The sequence below is a fragment of the Mirounga angustirostris genome, unplaced genomic scaffold, assembly GCF_029215605.1.
Source record: "Mirounga angustirostris isolate CCGP_5_RB_7025 unplaced genomic scaffold, mMirAng1.0.hap1 SCAF_10, whole genome shotgun sequence".
Classification (NCBI taxonomy): domain Eukaryota; kingdom Metazoa; phylum Chordata; class Mammalia; order Carnivora; family Phocidae; genus Mirounga; species Mirounga angustirostris.
The window spans coordinates 25,168,246-25,183,875 of record NW_026991718.1 but is presented as its reverse complement, the minus strand read 5'-3'; the positions used below and the strand labels follow the sequence as shown (position 1 = coordinate 25,183,875).

The 15,630-nt window shown below is 39.6% G+C and overlaps 1 long non-coding RNA gene across 1 annotated transcript; it reads right to left on the bottom strand.

Moving 5' to 3' along the window:
* Positions 1 to 2,153: 2,153 nt before the first annotated feature.
* On the bottom strand, positions 2,154 to 15,196 carry LOC135361849 (uncharacterized). Its single transcript, XR_010405984.1, has 3 exons — positions 14,983 to 15,196; positions 6,304 to 6,514; positions 2,154 to 2,501 (listed from the first exon to the last, which is right to left on the bottom strand). It is a non-coding gene; the product is annotated as an uncharacterized LOC135361849 (long non-coding RNA).
* Between the last annotated feature and the right edge of the window lie 434 nt (positions 15,197 to 15,630).

Here is a 15,630-nt window from a genome sequence, read left to right as displayed (position 1 = left end):
GGAAAGGCGCCAGAGAAGCAAACTATAGAGACTCAGGAATATTTTGCTTGTTTAAACTAAATTGTGTCTACAATAAGTGAGAAATTAAAAAAAAAACACCCAGATTTAAAAAAAATATTTTATTTATTTATTTGAGAGAGAGAGAGAGAACAAGTGGGGTGAGGGGCAGAGGGAGAAGCAGACACCCCACTGAGTAAGGAGCCCAATGCGGGGCTCGATCCTGAGACTCTGGGATTGTGACCTGAGCCGAAGGTAGATGCTTAACTGACTGAGCCACCCAGGGGCCCCACCCAGATTTTCATATACTCTTGAAACCTGACTTTTTACACGACAACACTAAGTGGGAGCTGAGTGGCAGCTCCCCACTTATTCTAGGCAAGTATCACTCAATCTGCTGTGTGGTTTGCCATGGTCCCCATTGCTGCCTATTGATCTCCAAGAAGGTCCCTGGAATGCTTCCCTTTCTTTCTTTCTTTCTTTCTTTCTTTCTTTCTTTCTTTCTTTCTTTCTTTCTTTCTTTCTTTTTCTTTCTTCTTTCTTCTCTCTTTCTCTTTTCTCTTTCTTTCTTTTCTCTCTTACTTTTCTTTCTTTCTTTCTTTCTTTCTTTCTTTTTCTTCTCTCTTTCTATCTTTCTTCTCTTTCTCTTTTCTTTCTTTCTTTCTTTTCTCTCTTACCTTTCTTTCTTTCTTTCTTCTCTCTCTCTTTCTTCTCTCTTTCTCTTTTCTCTTTCTTTCTTTCTTTTCTCTCTTACTTTTCTTTCTTTCTTTCTTTTCTCTCTTACTTTCTTCTTTCTTTCTTTCTTTCTTTCTTTCTTTCTTCTCTCTCTATCTTTCTTCTCTCTTTCTCTTTTCTCTTTCTTTCTTCTTTCTTTCTTTCTTTCTTTTCTCTCTTACCTTTCTTTCTTTCTTTCTTTCCTTCCTTCCTTCCTTCCTTCCTTCCTTCCTTCCTTCCTTCCTTCCTTCCTTCCTTCCTGCACAGACCTTGTAGTAGAGTGTGTTATAGAATTGTCTGGAAACATACTGGTGCTTTTTTTTTAATGTTGCAGAATTATTCATTCCAGGTGCAAAAATACAGATACTACTGTAATAGTCAGGAAATGTGGGCTTTACATAGTTCCACCTCAACCTCTAAATAAAGGAAAATGAAGTCAAGTTCCCTGTGAGTGAAGACTGGTTCCTTTTAGTAACCGTGGTAGCTCCTTTTTGCCACTGCTGGTATTAATTGTAAACACCTGGCAAATAAGCTGCCTGGTTTGCTTGTATTTACACAGCAGTTAAAAAGAGAACTTAGAGCATATTTGGTCCAAGGACTATGGAAAGAGCTCAATGATCAAATCACCCAAGTTTGCTCAGTGATTTTTTTCTTTCTTGGTCAGACACATTTATTTCAGTTGGATGGGATATTTCTGCTGAAAGCTCTCCAGGTCATCAGGGTTGATAGGAGGCAGGTGTCACTTTTCTAAACCACAGAATTGTTCCAGTTGGACGGAGTCAAGTCCCTTGGAAGCTGGGCAGTTGCCACCTTTCTTGCAGATTCAGCTCCTTCCTGAGCTGTGCCTCCAGGTAAGGGTTGGTACCAGGCTTTGCAAACATTGGGTTTGGTAGCCTCAGCTCCATGTAACTAGGATACCAAGGGCATACACATGAGCCTGAGCAACTGCTTCCTTATAAATGAAACAGAAAATGAGGTTTTTGAAAACTCCAAACAAAAATTTACTATATTATTAAATCAGAGATGAAAAACACATAGGAACGATTATAAACAAAGAAACCTAGGTAGATGGTTCGTTCAATCTGTTTCAGTTCCCTGATAACATTTTGCAACAGTAATCAAGGTTCTGCTCTGCTAAAGCTAGGCCACAGATTACCTTGTCTGCCAGGAGTTTGTTGGTTGGATTTACGACCATATTTTTCCACATATAAAGATCTCTAGAAACCTAATTTCTTCAGGGGTCTTCATCTCCTTACAAAAGTTTATGTACTGCTTCCCACATTTCTTTCATAAAAAGGGGGAGCACATTTTAAAACCGGGTTACTTTTAAAAGGTCTATATATGATATTTTTTCTTTTTCACTATACTAAGCTATATTTTATAAATAAAAATATGGCATGAGCTAAATACACTCATATTTCAACACAATAGAGTTTCTCTACAAGCAATGAAATTTAAGTATCCTTTCGAATGAATTCAGTTTCACATTGAATTCCCCTCTCTGAGCCACTATGTTTCTGAGAACTTATTACTTCTGGCAACAGAAGAAACTGGTCACTCTTACAGTAATTCACGCTGGACAGGTAGGGGAATAAAACCTGGTCTCTTCAAGTCAAGTGAAGCCAAATAATTAAGTTGGTCCCAAATGGCACTGTTTGCTGCTTTAACCTCAAAGTCTTACTTCACAGCATTAAAAGGATGGTTCGAGAGTGTCAAAACTTGGCCATTTGCTTCAATTTCCATTTTATTTTGGCAGGATCTCCTTTGGCTGAATGAGTACAAAGTTGACTCTTGATTCAAGAAGAAAATGGGATAAAAGAAGAAGAAAGGGAAAATAAGCACATATTGGGGTAAGGGAGAAGGAAAGGAAACACTTACTGAGAACTGACTATAACCAGGCATTTTGTATATTTTATCCCATTTATATGTCATAAAACCTTGATAAGCAGGTATTGTATCCACACTGTTGATGAAAGCTATGAGACCCTGAGAGACTGGTGGGCTACTTCCCAAGCCCATATTCTTTCCATCACTACCTGGGGAATAAGTAAAAGTGAAAAAAACAGGTTTGATGGATTATGACCTGTCCACTTCAGGGATTTATTGGGAAATTGGTGCCAGGGAGGTGTGGGGTTTGAAGGGTTGGGGTGAGGACAACATGAGACATATCATTTTAAAAGGCTGAGAATCAAATGCGAGCTCCAAAGAGATTTGGCAAACCTCCTAAATGCTTAGGCTTATGTCTTGATGGTTTGGGAGTGTTTGGAAGGATTTTGTGGTTTCTTGATTTAGCCTGGTGATGGATTTAGCCTGGTGATTTAGTGGGTGATGGAGAAGGCGGTATGTTTTATCCATTGAGGAACAGGAAGTGGACAGGTGCCAGACATGATCTGACTTATGTGTTAAAAGAATGGCTCTGCGGGGTGCCTGGGTGGTGCAGGCAGTTAAGCGTATGACTCTTGGTTTCAGCTCAGGTCGTGATCTCAGGGTGGTGAGATCACGCTCCCTATCAGGCTCTGCGCTCAGCATGGGGTCTGCTTGAGATTCTCTCTCCCTCTCCCTGCCCCTCCCACTTGTATTCTCTTTCTCTCTCTCTCTCAAATAAATAAATAATTCTTTAAAAAAATAAAAAAGGAAAAGAAAAGAATGGTTCCATTTACTTTGTGGACAACAGAAAATAAGGGCTCAAAGCCAACCAGCCAGGGGTTAGGGTGGTGGCCTAGGTGAGGTAGGGTGGTGGCAAGAACCAGAGTGGTAGGTTGGAGAGAGTGAGGAGTGGTTGGGTTTATATTGTCTTTTGAAAGTAGAGCTAATATCTGGCTGATGGATTGGATGTCAGGTGTGAGACAAAGATGCAAAGTCAAGGATAATGCCAAGGTGTTTATTTGGCCTGAGAAATGGACTAAAACTGTGATGGGAGGATATCAATAAAAATATCAGAATCATTTTTAAAAAGGTAAAAAAAGAATTAAGTCCAGCTTGGCATATAATAACTTTGATAAATCTGTTAGTCATTTAAGTGAAAATTTTGGGAAGACAGTTGGATGAAAAGTCTGAAGATACTATATATGAGGTAGATATCTCTGTGGTATCTTGAGCAGCTGGTGTGGTTACTATCCGTTTGCTTGTTTAGTTGACTGAAGCCTTGACTCAGCAGTGGCCTAATTCAATGAAGCTGAGGTGCCATAACTTCCTTGGTATAATGGGGAAGAAGGAATCCAAAGACTTAGGGAGATGAAGGTTGGAATAAATTTTTCAGGTGTGACTCTCTCCCCTTCCACTATGTCCCCAAGAGGAACCAAAGCAGTGAAAAAAAAAATGCACTGACGAGTGAGACACCATAATTTTATAATGCTCTGTACTATCTGTCTCTTGCTAGCTGGGGATGAAGGTGGGGATGAAGTTGATAGGTGCCACCAATCCAGTGCACCCCCTCAGAGTGGCTGAGATCAAGCAGCAGCACTTAAGTGCCTGGGAAAACATGGGCCTAGCTCCTGAAATGGTCAATATGGGTGGAACAGCAATCTGAATGTTATGACTCTTTGTGGCTATTTGATCAGTGTCCTTGGGACTGGTAGATGGGCAGGCAACTAAAGCAGCAAATATAGTCAGAAACATTTGAGATCTAGACAATAGGCACTGAACTTGTGGCACCCCCATAGCATAGTGTCCTCTCACCCTGAACGCACTCAAGCCAATTCATTGACCTGGAGCCTCTTGAATGAGGGAGAGACTGAGTCTCCTTGAAGAAGATGCTGGGATGCTGTCACAATTACATAGTATAAACATTCCTCTGTAATTTCCCCCAAATGACCTGCATCCATATATCAGGATGATGGTGAATTGAGGAAAGAGAAATAACAATATCTTTAGGAATTGTAGTCAGTAAATCAGAATTAGTGCTAGTCCCTGGGAACCTGAATTGCATCCATAGTCTTTGAGAGTTAGGGCTTATGGAAGTTGGGTGACAAATGGAGTGTGGGTCTAAATCCTTCTTACAGTGGGCCGAGTAAGTCTGAATTTCCACGGGGTTCTTTCCCAAGTTCCTGAGAGCATGATTGCAATAGACCCACTGGGAACTGGCAAAATCACCATGTTGGCTCTCTGACTTGTGGCCTGAGGGCTGTTAAGGCAGGAAGATCCAAGCAGAAGCTGCTGGGACTTCCTCTCCTACCAGTGCCTGAGTGAATTGCAATAGCTAGAGCTACCACCAAAGACTTGAAAAATGCACGGACCGTGATTCCTTCTACATCCTCACTTAACTTGTGTGTTGGCCAGGCTGGAAGTCAGCAGGGGCTTGGAGAATGACTGTGCATTTTTGCAAACTTAATCAGAGGCGATTCCAACTGTAGCAACAAAATAGCTGGAGTAGGTGTCATGAGAGACTGAGTCTACCTGTTCATCCAACTTATTTATGCTTCAGAATCATTTCTACTCAATTTGGCATGTCCAGTGCTGTAAACTGGAATTCAGAGAATACCTGACTTGTAATGAGCAACTGTGATTAAATTGTACCTTGGGCTCCAGGGTTGGGCATTCAGTCTCAGCCAGGCAGGAGCTGTTTCTCGAAGGAGAATAGACATTTAAAGAGGAGGACATGGCTTTGCTCCAAACCTTTAGGGTCTGTATTCCTACTGAGGCTTGCCAGAGAGTCCATGTAATGTCCTTATCTGCTGTAGACACTGTGAGCATCATGGGATCTTCCGGGTTATAAGGCCCAAGTGGTTGAGCATTTCACTAATTGGACTAATTGCAGAGGCTCTTCTTACTCTCAGCCTGATTCAAATCTGGCAATGCCATGGGTTTGTTGGTAAATGACTCAGGGTAACTGACGCACTTAAATGTGTTATGTGTGTAGCGTGATCTTACATTCCAGTTTGCCCAGGCCAGTTCCAGTCAGTTCTAAAGATAAAATCTCAATCAACACCGAGTCCTTCATGTTTTATTCCCCTGGACAACCACTTTCATTCTTACATTTATTTTTATTCTCCTGGAAAAATAATTTGGCTCTTTTTTTTTCTAGTTTTATTGAGAAAGAATTGACATACATCATTGTATAAGTTTGAGGTGTACAGCATGATGATTTGAGTTACGTAAACAGTGGTCCCCCTTATCCATGGAGGATATGTTCCAAGACCCCCAGTGGATGCCTGAAACTGGGGATAGTACTGACCCCTATATGTGCTATATTGTTTCCTATACATATATACCTATGATAAAGCTTAATTTATAAATTAGGCAAGTAAGAGATTATAATAATATTATTGTATAGTCATAATAATAATATAATAATAATAGAATAGAACAATTATAACAATATACCATAATAAAAGTTAGGTGAATATGGTCCCTCTCTCTCTCAAAATATCTTATTGTACTGTACTTACCCTTCTTCTTGTGATGATGTGAAATGATAAAATGCCTATGTGAGGAGATGAAATGAGAGGAATGACGTAGGCACCGTGACATAAATTTAGGCTACCGTTGACCTTCTCATGGTAAGTCAGGAGGAGGATCATCTGCCTCCAGACCACACAGTTGACCCCGAACAACTGAAACTGGGGAAGAGGGACCCCTGGACCGAGTACTTACCTCAGTTGAGTGCTGAGGACATGAATAAGTCATGGTCTCTCTCACCCCAGCAGAGAGTTTAGTGGAAGAAACAGACACACAAATGCCTGCAGTGGAGAAGAACATGTGTAGTGATGGAGTGTGTACAAAGCTCAGGGACACAGAGGCGGGCGTGAGGGACAGGAAGAGCTTCACTGATGGGGGTCGATGGAGCTGAGTGCTGAGGAGCTCTCTGGAAGATGAGAGTGAAAACTGTAGATAAGGGGGGAGTACCATATCATGAAATGATTACCACAGTAGGCTCAGCTAACATCCATCTTCTCATATAGATATAATAAAAATAACAGAAAGAAAAAATGGAAAACAATTTTCTCCCTGTGATGAGAACTCTCAGGATTTATTCTCCTAGCAACTTTTCCTGTGTATCACACAGTGGGGTTAGCTGTAGTCACCATGTGTCACATTACATCCCTAGTGCTTATTTATCTTATGACCAGAAGTGTGTACCTTTTAACCACCTTCCTCCAATTCCTCCTCCCCCTACCCTCCACCTCTGGTAACACAAGTCTACAGAAGTCTGATCTCTTTTTCTATAAGTTTTGTTTTTTGTTTCATTTTTATTCTACACATAAGTGAGATCATACAGTATTTGTCTTTCTCTATCTGATTTGTTTCACTTAGCAGAATGCCTTCAAGTTCCATCCATATTGTCACAAATGATAGGATTTCCTCATTTTTTATGTCTGAATAATATTCCATTGTATCTCTCTCTCTCTCTCTCTCTCTTTCTCCTTCTCCTTGTTCTGTTCAACCATTGATGGGCACTTAGGTTTTTTCTATATCTTGGCTATTGTAAATAATGTTGCTATGAGCATGGGGTGGGAGGTTCAGATAACTTTCCAAGTTAATGTTTTCATTTCCTTTGGTTATATTCCCAGAAGTAGAATTGCTGGGTCATATGGTAGCTCTATTTTTAATTTTTTGAACACCCTCCATACTGTTTTCCATGGTGGCTGCACCAATTTACAATCCCAGCAAATGTGCACAAGGGTTCCCTTTTCTCCACATCCTCACCAGCATCTGTTATCTCTTATCTTTTTGATAATGGCCATTCTAGGAGGTGTGAGGTGGTATTTCATTGTGGTTTTAATTTGTATTTCCCTGATGATTAGTGATGTTGGGCATCTTTTCATGTACCTGTTGTCCTTTCATATCTCTTCTTTGGAGAAATGATCTATCAGTTCCTTTGCTCATTTTTTAATTGGGTTATTATTATTATTTGCTATTGAGTTGTATGAGTTCTTTATATATTTTGGATATAAACCCCTTATCAGATGTATGATTTACAAATATACTTTCCCATTCCATAGGTTGTCTTTTCACTTTGTTGATGGTTTCTTTTGCTGCGTGGAAGCTTTTTAGTTTGATGAAGTCTCATTTGTTTATTTTTTATTTTGTTGCTTATGCTTTTAAGTGTCATATCCAAAAAATTCTTACCAAGACCCATGTCAAGGAGCTTTGTTCCTATGTTTTCTTCTAGAAGTTCTTCATGGTTTCAGGTCTTATATTTAAGTCTTTTTTTTTTTTTTTAAGATTTTATTTATTCATTTGCGAGAGAGACAGAGAGAGAACAAGCAGGGGGAGAGGCAGAGGGAGAGGGAGAAGCAGACTCCCTGCTGAGCAAGGAGCCCGATGCGGGACTCGATCCCAGGACCCTGGGATCATGACCTGAGCCGAAGGCAGACGCTTAACCATCTGAGCCACCCAGGTGCCCTATATTTAAGTCTTTAATCCATTTTAACTTAATTTTTGTAATGGTATAAGATAATGGGCCCAGTTTCATTCTTTTACATGTGAATATTCAATTATCCCAGACCATTTATTTTTTTTTATTTTTTTTATTTTTTAAAGATTTTTAATTTATTTATCTGAGAGAGAGAATGGGAGACAGAGAGCATGAGAGGGGGAGGATCAGAGGGAGAAGAAGACTCCCCGCTGAGCAGAGAGTCCGATGCGGGACTCGATCCCGGGACTCCAGGATCATGACCTGAGCCGAAGGCAGTTGCTTAACCAACTGAGCCACCCAGGCGCCCCAATCCCAGACCACTTGTTGAAGAAACTTTTTCTTCCTTTGAGTATTCTTAACTCCCTTGTCAAATATTACCTGACTGCATAGGCTTAGGTTTCTTTCTGGGCTCTCAATTCTCTTCTCTTTGTCTATTTGTCTATTTTTATGCCAGTACTGTACTGGTTTGATGACTATAGCTTTATAGTAAAAACTTGAAATCAGGAAATGTGATGCCTCCTGCTTTGTTTTTTTCTTTTCTTTTCTTTTCTTTTTTCCTTAGGATTTCTATGGCTATCCAGGGTCTTTCATGGTTTCATGTAAATTTTAGGAGTGTTTTTTTCCACTTCTGTAGAAATGCCATTGGAATCTTGATAGGGATTACATTGAATCTATAGATGGTTTTGGTAGTATTGACATTTTAACAATATTAATTCTTTTAATCCATAGCATGGAAAACTTCTCCATTTATTTGTATCTTCTTTGATTTCTTTCATTAATGTCTTATAATTTTTAGAGTAGAAATCTTTCATCTCCTTAGTTAAATTAATTCCTAAGTATTTTATTGTTTTTGATGCTATTGTAAATGGGATTGATTTCTTTATTTGTTTCAGAAAATTTGTTATTAATGTACAGAAATGCTACTGATTTTTATGTTAATTTTATATCCTCCAACTTTACTGAATTCCTTGATTAGATCTAACAGGTTTTTTTGTTGTTGTTGTTTTGAGAGAGAGAGAGAGAGCATGTGCGCTTGCACATGAGGCAAGGGGAAGGGCAGAAGGAGAGGGAGAGAGAGAGAATCCTAAGCAGGCTCCATGACCAGCATGGAGCCTGTTATGGGGCTCAATCTCATGACCCTGAGATCATGACCTGAGCCAAAATCAAGAGTCAGATGCTTAACCAACTGATCCACACAGGTGCCCAGATCTAATAGTTTTTTGGTTTAGTCTCTAGGGTTTTCTGTATATAAAATAAATCATGTCATCTGCAAATAGAGGTAATTTTGCTTCTTCCTTTTTAATTCTGATAGTTTTAATTTCTTTTTCATGCCTGATTACTTTAGCTGGATGTTTAGTACTATGTTGAACAGGGGCGATGAGAGTGGGCACCTTTGTCTTGTTACTGATCTTAGAGAAAAAGTTTTCAACATTTCACCAGTGAGTTTGATGATAGCTGTGGACTTGTCATCAATGGCCTTTGTTATGTTGAGATAAGTTCCATCTATGCGTAATTTTTAAGTTATTATCATGAATGGATGTTGACTTTTGACCTTGATTCTTTTACAGAGTTACAATATATTACTCCCTTGGACAAATGCTGTAAACCCTTATAGATCTTTAATATTTACTGGGGAAATATGTCCTCTTTTGCATGTATGCTATCAACACCCATTTTAAATAGTCTGTTTGGAAAGTATCTAATTTTTGATGGCAAAATCTAATCCCACCATCCTGATGAGTGTCATGAGGTCTGATCTCCTCTTCCAAGGCCTCTTCCCTTGATGACTTGAAGGAAATTCTCAGAGGATTTTTGGATTATATTTATAAAAGAAGGAAACGTTGATGTGTTAAGGGTGTGGTAGTCAATGCCTTAAGCCAGTAAACACTCACCATCTGCCTTTCTGCAGAGAAAGTTTTGCAAAAAGAGCCCTTTTTTTTTGTTTTTTATTGCAAGTCTGGGGTTTTATATTTCCACATTAGTCTCCACCTGCCATTTCCAGGCAGATGCTTTTCTGAGCTTTGAGCATGAAAAGTCTTGAATAAAGAATTAAACGTAAGGATCCGACTTACTGGCATTTTTATTGAGACTGCACAATGGGAACATACATTGGCCCCCACTCTATTCTCATTTTCCCCACAGATAAAATGAAGGATGTAGATATGGAGGCCGGAGCAGGGTTACAATGAAAGAAGAGAAGGAAGCTGGGTGTGGTGGGAATTTGTAAGAAGGGAAAGTGACAGAGAAAGGGTGGGGAGACAGAACTGCTGAGACTAAAGCTCCTGCTCCTTTTCCACATGCAGAGTCAGGCATTCAAGAGGAAACTGATTTGTTTGGAAGGTAATACACCACCTACATCTGGCAGGAAACCAGACCCAGACTAGGTGGTGTGGGCCTGTTCTACTTGCTGTCCTACCATGGTAAATTGATTGTCCCATCAGTGTGAAACCTAATCTTGCAGCTCTTGTTCTCACTTCCCATCACAGACCATCGGCCTCCTGGGAAGTACCTAGTCCATCTCTGCAGGTGTCTTACTTATCCATTCAGTTACTATGTAGTTTTTACTCTGTCTTCCTCTCCTCTGGTTCCACTCAGGGCTGTGTGAAGAAGCTCAGCCATGGCTTCTTTTATTTATTTATTTATTTATTTATTTATTTATTTATTTATTTATTTATTTAATGTTATGGTAGTCACAATACAGTACTTCATTAGTTTTTGATGTAGTGTTCCATGATTCATTGTTTGCATATAACACTCACTGCTCATTGCAATATGTGCCCTCCTTAATCCCCATCACTGGACTAACCCATCCCTTCACTCCCCTCTCCTCTGAAACGCTCAGTTTGTTTCCTGGAGTCCATAGTCTCTCATGGTTTGTCTCCCCCTAGATTTCCCCCCCTTTATTTTTCCCTTCCTTCTCCTGATGTCCTCCATGCTATTCCTTATAAGTGAAACCATATGATAATTGTCTTCCTCTGCTTGACTTATTTCACTTAGCATAATCCCCTCCAGTTCCATCCATGTCAATGCAAATGGTAGGTATTCATCCTATCTGATGGCTGAATAATATTCCATTGTATATATGAACCACATCTTCTTTTTTAAAAATTTTTTATTGTTATGTTAATCACCATACCTTACGTCATTAGTTTTAGATATAGTGTTCCATGATTCATTGTTTGTGCATAACACCCAGTGCTCCATACAGAACGTGCCCTCTTTAATACCCATCACCAGGCTAACCCATCCTCCCACCCCCCTCCCCTCTAGAACCCTCAGTTTGTTTTTCAGAGTCCATCGTCTCATGGTTCATCTCCCCCTCCGATTCCCCCCCCTTCATTCTTCCCCTCCTACTATCTTCTTCTTCTTCTTTTTTTTTTTTTAACATATATTGCATTATTTGTTTCAGAGGTACAGATCTGAGATTCAACAGTCTTGCACAATTCACAGCGCTTACCAGAGCACATACCCTCCCCAATGTCTATCACCCAGTCACCCCATTCCTCCCACCCCAACCCCCACTCCAGCAACCCTCAGTTTGTTTCCTGAGATTAAGAATTCCTCAAATCAGTGAGGTCATATGATACATGTCTTTCTCTGTTTGACTTATTTCACTCAGCATAATACCCTCCAGTTCCATCCACATCGTTGCAAATGGCAAGATCTCATTCCTTTTGATGGCTGCATAATATTCCATTGTATATATATACCACATCTTCTTTATCCATTCATCTGTCAATGGACATCTTGGCTCTTTCCACAGTTTGGCTATTGTGGACATTGCTGCTATAAACATTAGGGTGCACGTACCCCTTCGGATCCCTACATTTGTATCTTTGGGGTAAATACCCAGTAGTGCAATTGCTGGATCATATGGTAGCTCTATTTTCAACTTTTTGTGGAACCTCCATGCTGTTTTCCAGAGTGGCTGCACCAGCTTGCATTCCCACCAGCAGTGTAGGAGGTGAACCACATCTTCTTTATCCATTCATCTGTCGATGGACATCTTGGCTCCTTCCACAATTTGGCTATTGTGGACATTGCTGCTATAAACAGTGGGGTGCAGGTGACCCTTCATTTCACTACATCTGTATCTTTAGGGTAATTGCTGGGTTGTAGGATAGCTCTATTTTTAACATCTTGAGGAACCTCCATACCATTTTCCAGAATTGCTGTACCAACTTGCATTCCCAACAGTATAAGAGGGTTCCTCTTTCTCCACATCTTTGCCAAAATTTGTTGTTTCCTGTCTTGTTACTTTTAGCCATTCTGACTGGTGTAAGGTGGTATCTCATTGTGGTTTTGATTTGTATTTCCTTCATGTCAAGTGATGTGGATGGAGCATTTTTTCATGTGTCTGTTGGCCATTTGTATGTCTTCTTGGAGGGAATGTCTGCTCATGTCTTCTGTCCATTTCTTGACTGGTTTATTTGTTTTTTGGGTGTTGAGTTTGATAAGTTCTTTATAGATCTTGGATACCAGCCCTTTACCTGATATGTCATTTGCAAATATCTTCTCCCATTCTGTAGGTTGCCTTTTAGATTTGACTGTTTCCTTTGCTGTGCAGAGGTTTTTATCTTGATGAAATCCCAATAGTTCATTTTTGCTTTTGTTTCCCTTGCCTTTAGAGACATGTCTTGCAAGAAGTTGCTGCAGCTGAGGTCGAAGAGGTGGCTGCTGTGTTCTCCTATAGGATTTTGATGGATTCCTGTCTCACATTGAGGTCTTTCATCCATTTTGAGTTTATCTTTGTGTATGGTGTAAGAGAATGGTCCAGTTTCATTCTTCTGCATGCGGCTGTCCAATTTTCCCAGCACCATTTATTGAAGAGACTCTCTTTTTTTCCATTGGATATTCTTTCCTGCTTTGTCAAAGATTATTTGACCATAGAGTTGAGGGTCCATTTCTGGGCTCTCTATTCTGTTCCATTGATCTATGTGTCTGTTTTTGTGAGAGTACCATGCTGTCTTGATGATCACAGCTTTCTAACAGAGCTTGAAGTCAGGCATTGTGATGCCCCCAGCTTTGGTTTTCTTTTTCAACATTCCTTTGGCTATTCGGGGTCTTTTCTGGTTCCATACAAATTTTAGGATTGTTTGTTCCAGCTCTGTGAAAAATGTTGATGGTATTTTGATAGGGCTTGTATTGAATGTGTAGATTGCTCTGGGTAGCATAGACACTTTAACAATATTTATTCTTCCAATCCATGAGCATGGAATATTTTTCCATCTCTGTGTCTCCCTCAATTTCTTTCATAAGTGTTCTGTACTTTTTAGGCTACAGATCCTTTACCTCTTTGGTTAAATTTATTCTGAGGTATCTTATGGTTTTTGGTGCAATTGTAAATGGGATTGATTCCTTAATTTCACTTTCTTCTGTCTCATTGTTAGTGTATAGAAATGCCACTGATTTCTGTGCATTGATTCTGTATCTTGCCATGTTGCTGAATTGCTGTATGAGTTCTAGAAATTTTGGGGTGGAGTCTTTTGGGTTTTCCCATAGAGTATCATGTCATCTGTGAAGAGTGAGAGTTTGACTTCTTTGCTGATTTGCATGCCTTTTATTTCTTTTTGTTGTCTGATTGCTGAGGCTAGGACTTCTAGTACTATGTTGAACAGCAGTGGTCATAGTGGACATCCCTGTCGTGTTCCTGACCTTAGGGGAAAAGCTCTCAGTTTTTCCTCATTGAGAATGATATTAGCTGTGGGCTTTTCATAGATGGCTTTTATGATATTGAGGTATGTTCCCTCTATCCCTACACTGTGAAGAGTTTTAGTCAAGAAAGGGTGCTGTATTTTGTCAAATGCTTTTTTCCCCATCAGTTAAGAGGATAATATGGTTCTTGTTCTTTCTTTTATTAATATATTGTATCACACTGATTGATTTACAGATGTTGAACCAACCTTGCAGCCCAAGAATAAATCCCAGTTGGTCATGGTGAATAATCCTTTTAATGTACTGTTGGATCCTATTGGCCAGTATTTTGGTGAGAGTTTTTGCATCCATGTTCATCAGGGATATTGGTCTGTGATTCTTGTTTTTGATGGGGTCTTTGTCTGGTTTTGGGATCAGGGTAATGCTGGCCTCATCAAATGAGTTTGGAAGTTTTCCTTCCATTTTTTTTTTTTAAAGATTTTGTTTATTTATTTGACAGAGAGAGAACACAAGCAGGGGGAGTGGGAGAGGGAGAAGCGGGCTTCCTGTGGAGCAGGGAGCCCAATGCAGGGCTCAATCCCAGGACCCTGGGATCATGACCTGAGCTGAAGGCAGGCGCTTAACAACTGGGCCACCCAGGCGCCACCCCATTTCTATTTTTTGGAACAGTTTCAGAAGAATAGGTATTAATTCTTTCAATGTTTGGTAGAATTCCCCTGGGAAGCCATCTGGCCCTGGGCTCTTGTTTGTTGGGAGATTTTTGATTACTGCTTCAATTTCCTTGCTGGTTATTGGTCTGTTCAGATTTTCTATTTCTTCCTATTTCAGTTTTGGTAGTTCGTAAGTTTCTAGGAATGTATCCATTTCTTCCAGATTGCCTAATTTGTTGGCATATAATTGCTCATAATATGTTCTTAAAATTGTTTGTATTTCCTTGGTGTTGGTCGTGATCTCTCCTCTTTCATTCACGATTTTATTAATTTGGGTCCTTTCTCTTTTCTTTTTGATAAGTCTGGCTAGGGGTTTATCGATCTTATTAATTCTTTCAAAGAACCAGCTTCTAGTTTCATTGATCTGTTCTACTGTTCTTCTGGTTTCTATTTCATTGATTTCTGCTCTAATCTTTATTATTTCTCTTCTCCTGCTTGGTTTAGGCTTTATTTGCTGTTCTTTCTCCAGCTCCTTTAGGTGTAAGGTTAGCTAATGTATTTGAGATTTTCCTAATTGTTTGAGAAAGGCTTGTATTGCAATGTACTTACCTCCTAGGATCGCCTTTGCTGTATCTCAAAGGTTTTGAACAGTTGTGTTTTCATTCTCATTTGTTTCCATGAATTTTTTAAATTCTTCTTTAATTGCCTGGTTGACCCAGTCCCTCTTTAGTAGGATGCTCTTTAACCTCCAAGTGTTTGCATTCCTTCAAAATTTCCTCATGTGATTGAGTTCAAGTTCCAAAGCACTGTGGTCAGAAAATATGCAGGGAAAAATCCCAGTCTTTTGGTATTGGTTGAGACCTGACTTGTGACCCAGTATGTGATCTATTCTGGAGAATGTTCCATGTGCACTTGAGAAGAATGTGTATTCTGTTGTTTTAGGATGCAGTGCTCTGCATATATCTGTGAAGTCCATCTGGTCCAGTGTGTCATTCAAAACCCTTGTTTCCTTGATGATCTTCTGCTTAGATGATCTGTCCATTGCTGTGAGTGGGGTGTTGAAGTCCCCTGCTATTAATGTATTATTATCAATGTGTTTCTTTAGTTTGGTTATTAATTGGTTTATATAATTGGCTGTTCCCAAGTTAGGAGCATAAATATTCATAATTGTTAGATCTTCTTGTTGGATAGACCCTTTAAGTATGATATAGTGTTCCTCTTCATCTCTTACTAGAGTGTTTGGTTTAAAATCTAATT